We start from the raw sequence: 18087 nt of genomic DNA, 5'->3' as shown, positions 1-18087 counted from the left end.
GCTGCTATACAGAATCTGCAAAACAAACTGGGTTGAAACATTTTGACCCTCTTTAAAGGCATTCCAACATAACATTATAATGGATTGGGAGATTAAAATTAATGATATATTTTATGTGGTTCAGCCACAACTCTACTAAAACCTCAGCCAGTAATAGGTAATAGGTAATATAACTTTTGGACCGTCCAGTTGTCTGTATGACTGCCACAGTACGTACATCACATTTGCACACTATCAGAAAGAGCCAAACAGCCCTGCTGGAGTGAGGAGCTGTAAAGAGAAGCAGAGTGCTCTGTTTATATTCTAAAAATGTTTTAAGCTTGTTTCAAAGATTCTGTACAGCAGCTTTAAATGTTTTCCAAAAGCACACATACACTTATCAGTGTTTCTCAAACTTTTTACAGTGTGTACCACCTGAGAAAAATGTCAGTTCTCCCAAGTACCACTATGAAAGCATGAAACTCATAAATCTTACAACACAAAATTAGTATTATTAAATTAGTCAAATTAGTATCTGCAGTAAAGATTTTTTCATACATTGTATACACTCTACCTCAGGCAAAGTTGCCTCCATTTTTATAGTTTTTTATTAATATTTTGTAATAATTTATTCTGTTTTGGGAGTGTTTTTTATGTATCTGTATTATACTGTTGAATTTTTACTCACTATTGGCGTCATTCATTACCCCCCACCCCCCAAAGTAATTAAGGTTAGGATATGTTTTTTTTCTTTATTCCAATCCATTCTTCGTTTGCAGCATTTAAATAACCTTTATCAGATTTGATGGTTTTGTTACAGACTTTTCAAAAAAGTGTTTTGGTTTTCTTTCACGAATGTGGGTATTCTGTCCTCGTTCTCCATCTCCCTCTCTGTTCCTCTTTCTCCCTCTCTGTTCCTCTCTTTCTCCCTCTCTGTTCCTCTTTCTCTCCCTCTCTCTCCCTCTTTGTGCTGACAAGCAAGCCAAACACCAACATCATCAAATATACAGTTGAAACCAGATATTTACATACTCTTCAGATAAAAACACAAACACTTTTTTAATTGTAACATCAAATCAGACTAAATGTTTATTTTTTTTAGATTGATAAATATAAAAAACATATTTGTTAACTTTAAGAGTAAAGAGAGAAACTATCTGTATTTCTTAATTGTAAATGGAGGCTGGCCACACGGAAGGCAGTGGCGGCGTTCAGGAGGTCGTCCACAGTGGCGACGATGCCCAACAAGCGGCCACACAGATGACCGATGATGTTGAGGCGGCAGTTGGGGACCTAAAGGCTGCGTGGCCCCCGCAGCACCAGGCGAGGCGGAGGCTGGACCAGGCGAGGCAGAAGCTGAAGCAGAGGCTGGACCAGGCGAGGGCGAAGTTGAAGCTGAAGTTGGACCAGGCGAAGGCGAAGCTGGACCAGGCGAAGCTGATGAAGCTGAAACAGAGGCTGGACCAGACGAAGCTGATGAAGCTGAGGCAGAGGCTGGAACAGATGAAGCTGAAGCTGAGGCTGGAATAGATGAAGCTGAAGAAGCTGAAGCTGAGGCTGGACCAGACGAAGCTGAGGCGGAGGCCGGACCAGGTGACGCTGGAGCTGATGCGGAGGCTGGACCAAGCGACGGCGAAGCTGATGCGGAGGCTGGACCAGGCGACGCTGGAGCTGATGCGGCGGCTGGACCAGGCGACGGCGAAGCTGATGCGGAGGCTGGACCAGGCGACGGCGAAGCTGAGGCTGGACCAGGCGATGGCGTGGATGAAGCAGCTGCTGCAGGCGTCGATGAAGCTGCTGCTGCTGCTGCAGGCGGCGTGGATGAAGCTGCTGGTGGAGCAGCTGGTGGCTGGACGGGCTTCTCGGGCCCCCCAGCTGACGAGGCAGGTTGCTGGACGGGCTCCTCGGGCCCCCCAGCAAAAACAGTCCCAAAACCAGCGGGCACCAGGACCCCTGGCACACGCAGGGCTGAACCAGCAGGCACATGGGCCTCTGGCAAACACATAGCAGACTGCAGCCGCACAGAGCATTGACTCTGCTCAGGCAGCGACAGCCGAGTGCAGTCCTCAGCTGGCTTCTTAACCTCCAGGGGTCCAGAGTCAGCTGGGGGCTGAAACCCAGCCTCTGGGGAGGCCCTGGAGTGCATCACAGTCTCAGAAATGGCCAGCTCTTGAGGAATGTTTACATGATTATTAGGTTTGTCTCTCTGCTTGGAATGAATGGACGAACAACAGTTTCTTTTGGGTTGAATTGACCTAGCTTGTTGTACAGGAGGAGTAGGTGAAGATGATGGCTAAATATGTGGCTGAGCTGAGGACGACTGAAGTAAAGGTTGAGACAATAATGGTGGTGAAGTTGGAGACTGAACTGATGATAAGGCTAATGACTCTTCTGCCAACTGAGCTACTGACTGGGCTATGGACTGTAACATAGTTTGTAGTAAGTCTGTCTGAGACTGTAACTGAGCTATGGGCAGTGAGGCTGAATGTGGTGGAGGTGGCAACTGAGCTTGAGGCCGAGCGGCTAACTGAGCTTCAGGCAGGGGAGACCAAGCGCTGTAGCCTCCAGTTGTATTTAGCAGAGGCTAAGCAACGCAAGCTTATTCCTCTTTCTGTTTTCCGAACAAAACATGAACATGGAAACACCACAAAGGAGAAAGAAAAGAAGAACTAAAAACATACAGTGCATGGGTTGTCCCTATTACTTTTGTTTCTTTGCACTGACTCAGTTGCTGAAACAGACAAGCATTTTGACATTTTCAGATGACAGGGCAGCTCGCTTCTTCTGAACAACATGCCCAGAAAGTGAAAATAACCTCTCACATGGTATGGATGTGGCAGGTGTTGCCAAGTACTTGCATGCAAGGTAGGCCATCTCACTGTGTGCCCCTTCATGCTTGGACCACCATTTCTGGGGACAGTCCTCAATGTCAATAGTTGGCTCTGCCCTGCATTGCTCCACACATTTCTCAATGCAGTCCTCCTCTTCATCAGATGAAGACTGTGATGCAAGCATGAGAGCTGATCTTTTCTTAGATGGCTCATATGTTGCTGGTTGTTCAGGCTGTGCAGGCCTCTCCCTCTCCCTCAGCAATGCACTGATCAAGCGCCACACCTCAGCCCTCTCAGGCCTTCTCTGACACTTAAGATCCTTAAGTATGTTTATTGAGATTTTTTGATATAAGAACAAAAAAAGAGACAAAAACAAAAAAAAAACAACAACAGACAACACAACAGCAAGGGCTAAAATACACAAATGAGACAAAAGATTACACTGCAACGACAAAAATACTACTTCAACACTGGCAATAAGCAGAAATAAAACACTAAGGTGGTAGGCTGAGTTATTGATCAATCGATCAAACAGGACTTTGTTTTTTAATACATGATCTAAAGATGGCTGCCACACATCAAAGAAATTACTAAGTTTGTCCGCTAATGTATACCTAATCCTCTCCATATGTAGTAGAGCAGTCAGTTCTGTCAGCCACATTTTGAATTGAGGTACAGTATCCGATTTCCAGAGAGTCAAGATAATTTTCTTAGCAATTACCATTCCGAACAAAACTGTAGTTTGTGCAGCAGAGCTGAGGAGTAAAAGAGAAGAGGAAGATCCAAACAATGCAATTATTGGGTCCGGCTCTAATGTGCAATTGTAGATACCAGAAAAACATTTAAAAATGTCCAACTAATAGTTATGCAATTTGGGACAAGTCCAAAATAAATGAGTAAGAGAGCCTTCTCCAAGTTTACAATGATCACCGGACTAATAGAAGGAAAAATCCTGTGCAGTTTAGTTTTTGAATAATGAAGTCTGTGAAGCACTTTGAATTGAATTAACTGATGCCTTGCATTTATAGAGCAAGAATGGATCCTACACAGACTCCTCTCCCACACCTCATCTCCAATCAGCAAACCAAGCTCTTCCTCCCATGCCATCTTCAAAAAGTCAGATTTAAAATTTAAATACTCAGAAAAAGTTTTCACAAAACCAGAAACCAACTTTTTAGAATCCGGGGAACTCAGAAGGAGCGCAAAAATTGACCCCTCTTCCGGAAGAGATGGAAAATTAACAATACTCTGATGAACATAGTTTCTTATCTGTAAATAATGAAAAAAATGTGATGCAGGGAGAGAGAACTTGTTCTGCAACTGAGTAAATGATGCAAACTGCCTGTCAATATATAAATCTTTGAGAGTAATAATACCTTTCTGTGTCCAGACCTCAAAAGAGGCGTCTAAACATGAGGGTGGAAATGCATGATTACCGTATATTGGAGTGTGGATCGAAGTGTCTGGTAGAGCACAACCTTTTTTGATCTGACTAAAGATTTTAACGCAGTTCGAAACTATAAAATTATTGACCTTGGTTCGCGGATTAGAGGATGAAAAAAGAAGAGCAGGGAGGGAACTATTCTCAACCCCACCACTCTCTATGACCACCCAAGGTGGGGTATCGGCAGACATGACCTTTTTTGTACCCTTCCTGCCAGTAAGCAAGAGTTCTAGCATTTGCAGCCCAGTAATAAAACTGAAACAGTGGCAAAGCAAATCCACCCTTAAGTTTTGACTTACATAGATGAACTTTTGATATCCTGTGAGTTTTAAAGCCCCAGACAAATGGTAATACTACTGAGTCGATCACTTTAAAAAATTGCTTATTCAAAAAAATAGGTCAATGTAAAAATAAATATAGAAATTTAGGAAGGGAAACCATTTCAATTACATTAATGCGACCTGCCATGGAAATAGGGAGAGCCCTCCATTTCTCAAGGCCCTTTTCAATTTTTCAACTTGTTCAATAATTCAACTTAAAGATCAATTTAGGATCCTTAGGCAAAATAACACCCAAGTATTTCAAACGACCTTACCACCTTACCATCTAAAATTACAGGAACAGATTGCTCAGGATTTGACAAAAACAAAACAACATCATCCGCATATAAGGAAATGTAGTGCTTGATATTCCCCAATTGGACAGGGTCAACAGAGGGCTCATTCCTAATGGTTACTGCAAGAGGTTCAATAGAAATTGCGAAGAGCAAAGGGCTCAAAGAGCAGCCTTGTCGTGTCCCACGGTGTAAAAGAAAAGACGCTGATCTATCTTGGTTAGTAAGAATGGAAGAAGAGGGATGCCTATATATCAGGGGTCACCAACCTTTTTGAAAGTGAGAGCTACTTCTTGGGTACTGATTAATGCGAAGGGCTACCAGTTTGACATACACTTCTCAAATAACAAATTTCCTCAATTTAACGTTAATTATGTGTTATCATTAATAATTAATGATATTCTTCTATGTAAAAACACAAATTATGTTAATTATTTTTCACCATAATTATAAAGATTGCAAGTAGGAAACAAGGTAGGAAACAGATAAATATCAATATGCAACGCTTTATTTCTATATATCTCTGCAAGTATTTACATTTTGATGTGATCACTTCTACAACATTTTCACTTGCCGCTAACAATTTTTAACAAATCATGCACTGTTACATACATTATTTTTGTATGTATGTAACATACAAAAATCAACTTTCAAATTTTACAGAACTTTTCACCAAATTGGCAGCATTTCAAAACAAATTATCACATGTTACACTTAACAAACACATTTGTTTTTCAATAATTAAATTTCAATAATTAAATGTTGCCACTGAGAATATCTAATATTGTCACGGTCTGCCGGGGCAAGCCGTGTGGAATTATTTAGGACCAGGAAGCGGCAGCTCTGGTGTACGTGAGTTTAATGACAACAGAAAATACAAACAGTAAACGGTGCGGGCGGACATTAAACAGGAAAACCTAAACTGGGCAAAACCAACAAAACAAACCAGAAACGAAGATGCAGAGAGCTCCAGGGAAATACACACAGAGAGACGGATGGAGAGACGCAGGGAGACCAAGGGGAAACAACACAGACAAACCAGCAACGAGGACGAGGTAACACACACTATAAATACACATGCCAGGAATCAGGGGATGGGAAACAGGAGGGGAACACACCTGGAAGACATCACAGCTGATGAGGCAGGGGAAACGTAAACAGAACACACTGACATAAGACACAGACCTTCACAATAAAACAGGAACTACATACACGTAATGACACAGACTCAAAACACAGACTAAACACAGGGATACATGGGCAGAAAAGAATGAACGCTAACCGAGGAAGAACAGAACCAAAATTACAATAATAGAAAACACAAAACGCTGGGTCAAAAGGACCCAGGATCATGACAAATATGGCTTTCTTTGTTTGTTAGTGGGAAACCTGGCATTGCATGCTGTTCACCAGTGTGTTGTAATCTGGGGTATAACTTGACACTGCAACTCTGAGTGAGTCTTGCAGATGTGCATCAGAGAGGCGTGTTCTGTGTTTGTTCTTGATGAAGTTCATGTCAGAAAAGGCTGATTCACAAAGATGAGTTGAACCAAACAGGCTGGCAACCTTCATAGCTGCTGTGCATACACCACTGTACTTTTCTGTGTCAACAAGGCACCAAAAGTTTGGTGCACCCTGATAGGCTTTGAGGTGGACGTCATTTTGCAATGTTACAATTTCGATTTCCACCTGTCCAGCATCCAAGCTGAACATTGAACTTAGTTGCTCAGCAATGCATGTTTTGTCCACATTCATGAAAGGATTGGAAACGAATGAGACACATGGCTCAAGCTGATCAAGGTCACAAAACCTGTTCTCAAACTCTTGACCAAGTCGGTTTATGACTTGAGTGTACTTTTCTGCAACTTTGTCAAAAGTCTCAGATGCAGAAGCATTGTCTTTCAGCACCATCTGCACAGAGGGAACGTGCAGCACCTTTTTTTCTCTGTAAATGCACAGAGAAGATGCTCATCTGGGCTTTAAATCCATTTAAAGCACTTATCATGTCAGCAACAGTCTTACCTTTGCCTTGCAGCTCACAGTTCAAATGGTTCAGTTTCCCAGTAATGTCCGTTAAAAATGCAAGGTCAAGTGTCCACTCAGTGTCCTCCAGCAGAGATGTGTCTTCCCCTTTGGATTGCATGAACTCATTGATTTCACCCAAAAGTGACAAAAGACGAAGCAAAATCCGTCCCCTGCTGAGCCATCGGATTTCCGTATGTAGTAGCAGGTCACCATATTCAGCTGACAGCTCCTCCAATGGCACCTTGAATGTTCTGTGCTGTTTAGCTCTGGAGCGGATACTGTTTATGAGCTTCACAACGGGAGTCATGACGTGCTCGAAGCCCATCACCTTTGCGCATACCGCCTGCTGGTGAATGATGCAGTGGTAATGCATGAAGTTTGGGAACTCTGTGTCACCTTTACAGTGATAATTGATAATTGATCTAACATGTCCATTTAATCTGTTTGCCAAAATTTTAGTGAAAATTTTCATATCCAAATTCAACAAAGCAATAGGTCGATGAGAGGAACATTCTGTTTCATCCTTTCCTTTTTTCAATAACAAAGAAATATTAGCTTCATATAGCGTACGGGGAAATCTTTGAGTATGGAAAGAATGCTTAAACATTCTCAATAAAAGCGGGGCCACCTTTTCAGAGTATTTTTTATAAAAATTCAATGCCAAACCCATCTGGGCCTGGGGACTTTCCATTGGGGAATGACTTAATAGCTTTAGAAACTTCTTCAATAGTGATATCTGAGTTTAAAGCCTCTCGTGCAGCGTCATTCATTTTCGGGAGATCCAGCTTCCCTAACCAATCAGAAATATTGCCCCAAGATTTCGACATATAGAGCTCTTCATAATATTCTCTAAATCGCTCATTAATAGCTTTAGGGCTAATTAAAATTTTGCCTGATCTTGATTTAATTTTGTGTATAGCCCTACTGGCCTGTAGGCCTCTCAGCTGCCGAGAAAGAAGCTTATGGGGCTTATCTCCAAACTCAAAATGCTTCTGTCTGATCCTAAATAGCTGATCTGTTACTTGACTAGATAAAATTGTGTTATACTCAAACTTCCCTTTAATGATGTCTTGAAACAAAGAGGGACAAGAGGAGGCCTTGTGGTCCTGTTCTGTGTTAATTGAACTTCTATTTCGAACAGGCGTTTCCAGCGTTCTTTTTTTAACGAAGATTCAAAAGAAATAATTTCTCCTCGCATTACCACTTTAAATGTTTCCCATAAAATTGAATCAGAAACGTCTTGTTTATCATTAGTTTCCAAGAAATCTGATATTTTAGTTGTCATAAATTGGCAAAAGGATGTCTTAGACAGGAGTGACAAGTGAAAACGCCAGTTACCCTGTTTCGTACCACAGAAGTCCAGGACTAAAGAGGTTGGAGAGTGATCCTAGATCAATATGTTATGATAAGTTGAGCATACAACTTTAGACATCAATTTAGAATCAAGCAAAAAATAATCTATTCTGGAGTACGATTTGTGCACTTGTGAAAAATAAGAGTAATCTCTACCAGTGGGGTTACACAGTCTCCAAACATCAACTAGGTTAGTAGAACTCAACATATTATTCAGAACGGTCAAGTCACATTAAATCCGTCTTTTACGTCACTGACACAAGACAGACGTCAATTATCAGCGCCGGAGAAGCGCCCAATAAGACATCGCGAACGATTCCTTGCCATCCGGTGAAACTGTTAGGAAGACCACGTTGGAGAAACGTGAACATTTTATTTGTACTGTATTTTCTGCAGATTCTGACAGAAATCTGCAACTATCCTTTGAAGCACCGCTCCTCTAAAACAGCAATAAGGATCATTATTATTATATGGGCGACCGTGGCTCAGGGGGTTGGGAAGCGTATCTGCAACCGGAAGGTCGCTGGTTCGATCCCCGGCCTCTCTGTCCTAGTCGTTGTGCCCTTGGGCAAGACACTTTACCCTACCGCCTACTGGTGTGGGCCAGAGGGGCCGATGGCGCGATATGGCAGGCTCGCCTCTGTCAGTGTGCCCCAGGGCAGCTGTGGCTACAACAGTAGCTGCCTCCACCAGTGTGTGAACGTGGGAGTGAATGAATAGTGGCATTGTAAAGCGCTTTGGGTGCCTTGAAAAGCGCTATATGAAATCCAATCCATTATTATTATTATTAGGTTATCTACCTTATTATGTAAATAACAAAATAACTTAAAGCAAAAATTGGGAAACATAAAGTCTGAAGTCTTTATATTAAGGGCAATCAGTCAAACAATATTGTTTGCTCTGGGTCTAAACAGAGTGAGTTGTGTGTGACATCTTCTTTTGCGCATGCGGGCCGCTTTGAGCGTTCACACTAGAGCGCGTTTGATGTTGCATTTGATTTGTAGTGTGAACAAGCAGACAAAAAAATCGGATTTGATCAAAAAATCGGAATTGAGCATTAAGACCTGCAGTGTGAACGTAGCCTAAATGGGACTGCTCTACGGATCAATATAGCCACTCCACGGGCTTTACTGGAACATGTCGACAGAAAAATCTGATAAGCCCAGGAGCACCTGAGCAACCTCTTTAGTCGGTTTCATATGGGTTTCCTGAAGATACACAACATCAGCAGCTAGCAATTTTAAGTGAGAAAAAACCTTAGCTCGTTTGTGCACATGCCCAAGTCCTTGCACATTCCAGCTCACAAATCTAATGCCACCACTTAGCGATGATGAACTAGGATTCACTCCAGAAATAATAAATAGCAGTGTACACATGAATTGCCCTTGTAGAACATTAATAAGTAGAACATACTGACAAGACAAAAAACATAACCCTCTTAACCCCCATCCCACTTTCCCAAACAAAGAAAGAACCCCGCATACTCACAGAGGGTCCGCATGACCATTACAAAATAAACAATCCAAGGTGACGAACTTTCCAACCTCCCCTCACAAAAGAGAGAAAAAATATATATATATACATATACCCTCAATGCCAACATAGTTGAGAGAAAAATGAAATAGTCACATACATCTCGATGCAATGAGTTTCAAATGAGATGTCAAAGATTGTAAATTAGTCACTGCCTTCCTGTATAGTTCCCAAAAAATCCTCAGCCTCACGTGGCGTGGAGAACACTTTGACCATGGAGCCATGCATTACTCGTAAACGCGCTGGATAGTAGAAACTACACCGAGCTCCAGCATCCATTAGGCGTTTACGCATGTCCTGGTAGTAGTGCTGTGCGATACTGCATATTTTGGTATCGATCCGATACCAAGTAAATTCTGGACAGTATCACCGATACCAATACCGATACGATACTTTTCAATAAATAGGGTGGATGCCTCAGTGAATTACTAAATCACAATTAATTTTCACGACCTTAAGTGTTTTTTGTGATGTTTCCTTCGGTATTATTAATTATTTAAAACCCAGGACATAATTAGGAGAAATAATTTATTTATAATTAAATAAATTATATTATTGTGGCGGGTCGTGGTCTGCGATGCCGCTGCAGGTGAGATGGACTCACCTTCACTGCATCTACAATGATGCCTCATCGGCTTAACACCTGTGCGCTGCTTGTGCTGTTGTTGTTGTTTTTAGTGATGATGTGTACAGCTGGCAGCAGGAGGGCTGCAGCCGTTGAATGTAGGCTACTGTTACAGCAACCGTGTGATTACTGTAAGGGTGGACAGCACGCGGCTCGGGGTGAGCCGGAGGCTGGCGCGCCAGCGGGACCTGCCGAGCTGGAGACGGAGGTCGAGGTGCGCGGCGGTCCTGCCACGCCTGAGGGCGGCGTGCTGTCCGCTTCGGCACGCAGGCTGCATGGTCCTGCGTGCCGGCTGTCTGCCCAGCTGCCTGTGAGCCCCAGCTCACTTCCACGCCTGCTGCGCCACCGCTGCTTGCCCTATGGGTGGCCATCAGGCGTGGGCAACCGCCAGAGTGGACACTTCCCCGTCGATGGGCTGGGGCATGGGGCGCCGATCGTCCGGGCCGATTCCCTCGCCTGCTCGCGGGGTGGGGTGGAGCAGGCGAGGGGGGTATGTGGCAGGGCGTGTTCTGCGATGCCGCTGCAGCTTTGGTGGTGGTGATGTGTACGGCTGCCAGCGGGAGAGCTGAAGCTGTTGAATGTACTGTTACAGCAACCGTCTGATTATTGTAAGAATAAATGATGCTGCGAAGCATGAAAATGTTTTTTTTTTAATCTTAAGTGCACGCAAACCAGTAAACAAATACTGTTGATAAACTATAATACAAAAGTTACAATTAAAATTCTCAACAACAAAAACAAAATATATAATTAATATGTAAACAACTTAACAACCCCCAAAGTGTCTAAGTCACGTGACGTGTCAGCGCAACACTGAAACATAAGAATGGGGGAGGCGGAGCAAAGTGTGCCTGCTCTCCGCTGACACAGGAGCGGTGAGTCCAGCGATCTGGTTGTTTCGTTTTTGCCGAAAGCACAGCATAGCAAAGAAGCAGAACTCAAAGTAAAGAATCGATCTCACCAGGCTAGTATCGATCCGATACCGATGCAGACTTGGGATTGTTACTATCGATATTTGGATCGATCCGCCCACCACTACCTGGAAGACCTGCCGCTGTTTCACCACCTCCGTCGGGAAGTCAGGGAAGATGTGAATAGCCTTACCATTATAGTTCAAGGGAAACTGTTCCCGAGCAAGCTGTAGTATCTTCTCTCTCACTTGAATGCGATGAATCCGCGCTATAGTTACCCGGGGATGATCTCTTTCCCCGGGAGTACGACCGCCCAAGCGGTGTGCTCGGTCAATGTCCAAAGGCTTGTCAAAACTGTCCGTTTCGGGAGAAAGTTAGACAAAAATCCCACCATATGTCAATTTTCAATTTTTTCGGGCAGACCAACAATTTTAATATTCTGCCGTCTGGTCCGACCCTCCAGATCTAATACTTTTAGATGAAGCGCCTCGTTATCCGCTTGCAATTTTAAACATGTTTTCTCAACCAGAGAAAGACGATGGTCGTGATCAGAGCTAGCGTTTTCACCTCCTGTAGCCGACCACAGATACTCATCAAAGATGCCTGTGCTGTAGCCAGAGACTATTCAAGACCGTCAAACCTTTCAGTCATCGTGATTTATTTTCTGAATTTCAGAAAGAACCTTGGAAAAACTTTTATCACCATTCTCCGCGTCTTTAGCAGTCTTCGAGGTTAGCTCAGCTTCGTCGACTGGTTCAAGGGGAGCGGTGTCGGTGACGTTCGGAGGCTTCTCCTGCTTTTTAGGTTTTTCAGCTTTTGATTTGGGCATCCTGTTTGAGTTAGGAAACAAGTATTCTTCAGTGAAACCAGGAATTGTGAGGGATGAGACAAAGTCCAAAATGTGAAGAGAGTATGAGGAGCTCCACAGAAACACGTCTACTCCATTCAGTGCTCACTAGCGCCCCCCCCCAACTGACTCACTGGCTCATCCCTGTTGCTGTTAGCAAACTAATTTCATTAGTAGAAATATATCTAGCTTATAATTAAAATTGTGGGCAAAAAAACGACAGCCAGTTTCTTAACATCAACATTTCTGCTCTGAACTGGAAGAATAAACCCTGTGTAGAATCTCACATCAACACAATAGCTCCACAGTTCACAGTAGCATCGCTCTGCTAACATGCTAACAGCACATTTGAGTTACTCACCCCCTCCTTTCTGTGCTGAATCGTAGCATGAACGAATCACTCAGGACTCACTCACCCCCTCCCTCCTGGCTCACAGCTTCTTCTTCTTCTTCTTCTTGGTTGGCAATGAATGTTAAGGCGCATTACCGCCCCATGGCTCACAGCTCAGGGGACATTTAGGTGAGAAAATATATATTTGACACATTTGAGGAAAATACTAATAAAATAAAATAAAAAATAAATAAAATAAATGTTCCCTTTAGGAATCTTGATTTTTATTGCTCTATAAAAATAGTTGTTTTTCTTTCTCAATCACTCATCTTAGCAGTAGGATATACATAAAAAAGAGAAACAAATTGGGGTTTGAGTGAAAATGTACATTTTTTGCACTCTCTAAGCAATTGACTCAGTGACTCAAAAACCCTGATTCATTTTGGTGAGTGACTCATTCAAACTCGGTTTAGTAAAAAGAATCAAATTTACTATCACTAGACTTCACTGACTTGGCACAGAAATCAAAAAGGAACATTGTCTTTAGCTGCTCCTGGTAAATTAAACTGGCATTTGTTTCACAGTAAAGCTAGCTAAAATCTTCAGCCTGCTGCATTAACATTTCCAGAAAACTAAACAGGACTGAAGGCAAAGCCTGTGACAGAAGAAGTTCAGTAGGAGTTCAGTGAAATCATTGTGATGTTTAAGAACCCAGTTTGACATGATCACAGTTTCGTGATATGGTGCATCATCCTTCTGGAAGTAGTCATCAGGAGATAGGTACACAGTGGTCATAAACGGATGGACGTGAATGGTGGAAGTTTGAGGAGAGGAGTAAGCAATTAACTAATAAGAAAAATTATTTTTAATGATCAAACCAAGTTAACTGAATAATCTCTGAAATTCTAAAACTGAATGTAATTTTTTGCAATGATAAGGAAGATTAAAACACAATCACTTGTGACTCTTAATATGCATTAAAGGGTTAAAAAACACGGTGAAAGCACACAGTTATTTTTAGGGTAATTGGTTCTACAATGGAAAATGGCCTTTTGCCATTTATTATGCCACAAAATATTTTTTCATTGTCAATAGCTGCGTTATATACTTGGTGAGACTGTAGAACTTAAAGAAATACACATATTTTTTTATTTTTAGTAATTGATTGTTTAAGATATACCGTTTTATTAAACAGTCTGAGGTTTTTAAAAAACATCACTGTAATTTTCACAATAATTCTAACAATGTTTTGACATTTTGTTAAAATTAAAAGCACGATATGTTTTGAGTAATTATTATACAGTTGTAAATTGTAAAGTCAAATAAAAAAAAAGCAGGAAACATTGTTATTCATACAGAATTATTATGTAAATTGTAGGGTGAGTAATTGTAAATAATCTTTCCTGTTGTTTTCGAAGACAATGTGCCATATTACTGTAAATTCATATATTTTCAACATATTAGCAGTATAAAAGTAAATCACCATTTGTCAATTTACAGAAATTTAATATACATATTAAATTCCTCCTATGAGTTTCTCCAGATGTCAGCAATTAATTTAAAAATTTTTTTTACCGTCAAATCAAAAACAGTTTGATTTGATGGTAATTTACCGTTGCCATTTTACAGTTATTTACCGTAATTTTTACGTACATTTCTTACAGTGTGAATACATAATGGGCTTGGATTTACAACATTATAAATGAAATGTGCTCTATTTGGAAGCAGCCCCCCCCCATCCCCTTTCGACAGGTTGTGTGTGAGACTTTAAATCGTCAAACTGTAAATTATAAATTTTAAATTGTTATTGATCCCTTTACCCCGAGTCCTAAAGTGTATATTTATTTTCTTACTCTTCTTATATTTATTGTTTACTTGCACTGCTGTAAATGGAGCCTCATCCATCACGTATCTCTATATACTGTTTTGTTGGAATTTGTATGTGCTTTGCATTTTGCACGTGCTTTGGAGTTTGTAAGTGTTTTGGATTTTGCATGTGTTTTGGAGTTTGCAAGTTTTTGGAGTTTTGTACATGCTTTGGAATTTGTACGTGTATTGGAGTTTGTACGTGCTATTTGGAATTTGTAGGAGTTTTGGAGTTTGTAAGCAACCGTCCATGCTGCCATATCAAAAATCGCTGCTCACCACTGATTGGCTTTCATGGGAGGGAAGAATTTTCTTTCTTTGTGTTTATTTTTGTCGTCATATTGTTCATTATGTGGTCATCCTGTACCACCATCAGTCAGTCATTTCCACAGAAGCCCCCTAAAAGCAGAGGTTTTCATTTTTAAGTAGGTTTTAAGTCTGTCATTGTTCTGGTATTATTGTAATCCACTTTTGAAAGCCTAAAGGCCATTACGCACTGAGTGCATTGCAAAACTCTGCATCTGAACTTGCTGTGTAGCCTATAAATGAACAGGAAAATTTTCCTCAAAAACACACTGTGAAAAAAGTCAACATCAAGCCACAATGAGCTGGTCCTGATGTTTCTAAACAAGAAAAAGAAAAAAGAAAAGAAAGGGAAGAGGAAAAGAAAAAGAAAAAACTGAGAGTCTGGTTCAGTAAATTCTCCCAAGAAGGCAGCAGCAGAGATGATTTCATGGTTTTATCCATTTTTCATAAGCTATATTAAAAATATTTTTAACACGGAGAATATTCACGTGTTTCACACACCTGATGTGAAAAGGCCTAAATCAGAAATCAGGATAAGCAGCAGTTTTGCCCCAAACTTGGCACATCAGTGAGATGACACACTCCACTAACCTTTGAGATTCATTTTGACCAGGGTCATGGGCCACATGCAGCCCAAGTTGATCTCAAGTGATCCACTCTGGTAAAACAATAAAATAACAGGGAATATTATAACTTCAAAATCATTTGCTTCCTTTAAGACTAAAGATATGTAAGTCTGTTGCAGGGACATTCACATTGACTATATCCATTTTCAAAAGCTCAAACCATAAGCCATGAAGACACACTTTACCCGACTCCCTTACACATTTGCTAGAAAACAGGAATTGTTTGAATTAAAATAGTTTTCCTTATTTAATGAGGAATTAATTTATTTTAAAAAAAAGATAATGAAAAGAATGAGAGGTCAAGAAAAATACACATGATTTCATTGTTTTTCCACATTTATTGATCTGTTGTCATTACAATTTACAGAACACAAGTCTCAGTGGAGACTTACACACCCCGCAAGAGACAATAAAACACTGGACATACTGAATGCTAACACAAAAGAGGCATATAGCCATGTATTCACTTCCTCCTTTGGGAAGATCAAATCACAACCTGTTGTACCACCTCTCTGTATATTAAGCTTTAGTACACAGGGAACAAGCAGATACTGTGAAAAGATGTTCTGAGGAGACTGAAGAGGGTGTGAAGGACTGTTTTGATTCAACCACACTCAGAAAAATTATGGTTCTTAAATGGTTCTTCAGATGTCTTCATGGTTCTTTAAAGAACCATCATACGTCAAAGAACCTTTTTATTTTGTAGATGGTTCTTTAGGTATTACAAATGGTTCTTTAAAGAACAGAAGGTTCTTCATCCTTAGCTATCTAAGTTTGATGGTGTAAAATGGCATAAATATTTATTCACTATAATGAGGGTGTGAATTATACTGTGTGTTTTGTTTGTGTGCATGTGTGTGCGAAGGGGGAGAGCGGGTTACCTGGCAATTACCCTTTAAGGGCAGATGGTAGGAAACTGAATATTCAAATAAAAGTTAGAAATACTTGCTTAAAAATATACCGGTGGCAGGGGTGGGGGCCAAAGCCTAAAGACCCTACCCCCCCACACCCCTAACCCCGTAAACTCACTGATCACAAATAATGTGGTAATAGAATATGGAATTTATTATTAAGACATTTATGAATATGATGAGTTAACAAACAGTAGACACAATACACACATCCAAATACTGTACCTTTTTTTTTTTTGCTAAGTGAATGGGTGAATGACTGAATGTAGTGTAAAGCGCTTTGGGGTCCTTAGGGACTAAGTAAAGCGCTATACAAATGCAGGCCATTTAGTTTTAAATTTTAATAAAGTATTACTATTTTCTGCTTCAAGGCATTACTTTTGAGATTATTATATGTATTAGAAAATATAGCATAATGATAATACTAGTTATTGTAAACTTTACAAACCACCCAGCAGTATGTAAAGTCAAATTATAAAATACAAGTAAATAACAATTACACAACAGAATGTCAATGTGTTCATTACCGACACACTTAGCTTTGACAAAGCACGCTGCTTAGGGTAAAGGATCTCAGTAGTTGTTTATCACTGAGCAATTTGTTAATATGTGTTTTGAGCCAAATAAATGACAGGGAGAGAGAGAGAGAGAGAGTGACGTTAGGACACGTCGTACTATGGCAACCTCCCGAAGGTGGTGGGGGGGGAATCATTGGAATGTGCATGCGCAGACAGATTGCGCGACCGGCGGGCCTTGAACTTTGTAAGGGAAAAAACACTTTCTCACGGACGGTGACAGCGAAACGGATAACAGTCTTGAGTACCTGCTGGTCTTTGAAGCTCTGGATTCTGGGACTGTTGGAAAAGGTAAAACGTTTTCATTAAAACCTTTTTACTGTTTTGTTTTTCTTACTCGTCATTGTAGCTTGCTGTTAATGCTGTGCTAACAATAATGGTTAGCTATGTTAGATACGTTAGCCGTTGACGTTAACGCAATTTAGTATCGGTATACAGAACTGTTTTCCTAACAAAACCACTGTTATAATTAAGTGAAGGTGCTCCCAACTAATTTGAACCTTTGACTTCTAAAATATGCGGTTCTGTTGCGTGCTGCGTACATAACCTAATGTCAGCTAGACCGATATTAAAATTTATAATATTGTTAAAGTCACTAAAATGGCGCCTGAAGCCTGACATGAGCTCTGTGTCTGCTCTAGAAACTCTGAAATTCAGTAGAGCTGAGCCGTACATTAAATACTCACATCAGCCTGTACTTTGAATTCTGTAAGAGCTGTATAAAACACAGCTATGCATAAGTGTTTTGAATGAATAGAAATGTGACACATGAGAAGGTGTGTCTTTGACTGTTACTGTATAACTTATTTTCGGACTAGCTGACAAGTTTTGCTCCGGCCATTTGATGTTACCAGGATGGATGTCCTTTTGTAATATAGTTAAATTTTCTTTGTACATTTCATTTATCCACCATCATACATTAAGCCAAGAAGAGGTCATTATACTAACAAGAGGTATCAACGCTGGGCAAAAGTTCAGCATGTGGTTAAAGTTTGTAATCCAGCCAGGGTGTAAATATCACTCAGCAGCCAGTCGTAGAGCTGGAGCAGGTAGCATCAACACATAAATCTACTCTACCCGGCTTAAATCACAAGACCACCTCTGACCGAAAAGCTGTAGATTTTTCTTGTTTGCACAAATTAATTAAGACTTACACTAATTCTTTTCACAGCTCCAACAAAATGAGGAAGAGGAGGGAGAGAAACACACTTAGATTGAATTACAATTGGATGGAAGTCGAGGACAAGGAGAAGGAAGCTTAGGATGAGGAGGAAGAAAAGCAGCAGGAGCATCTTTAGGTATCTCTATGAT

This window comes from Oreochromis aureus, linkage group 3 (genome assembly GCF_013358895.1).
Source record: "Oreochromis aureus strain Israel breed Guangdong linkage group 3, ZZ_aureus, whole genome shotgun sequence".
Classification (NCBI taxonomy): Eukaryota; Metazoa; Chordata; class Actinopteri; order Cichliformes; family Cichlidae; genus Oreochromis; species Oreochromis aureus.
This window is presented reverse-complemented; position numbering follows the sequence as displayed.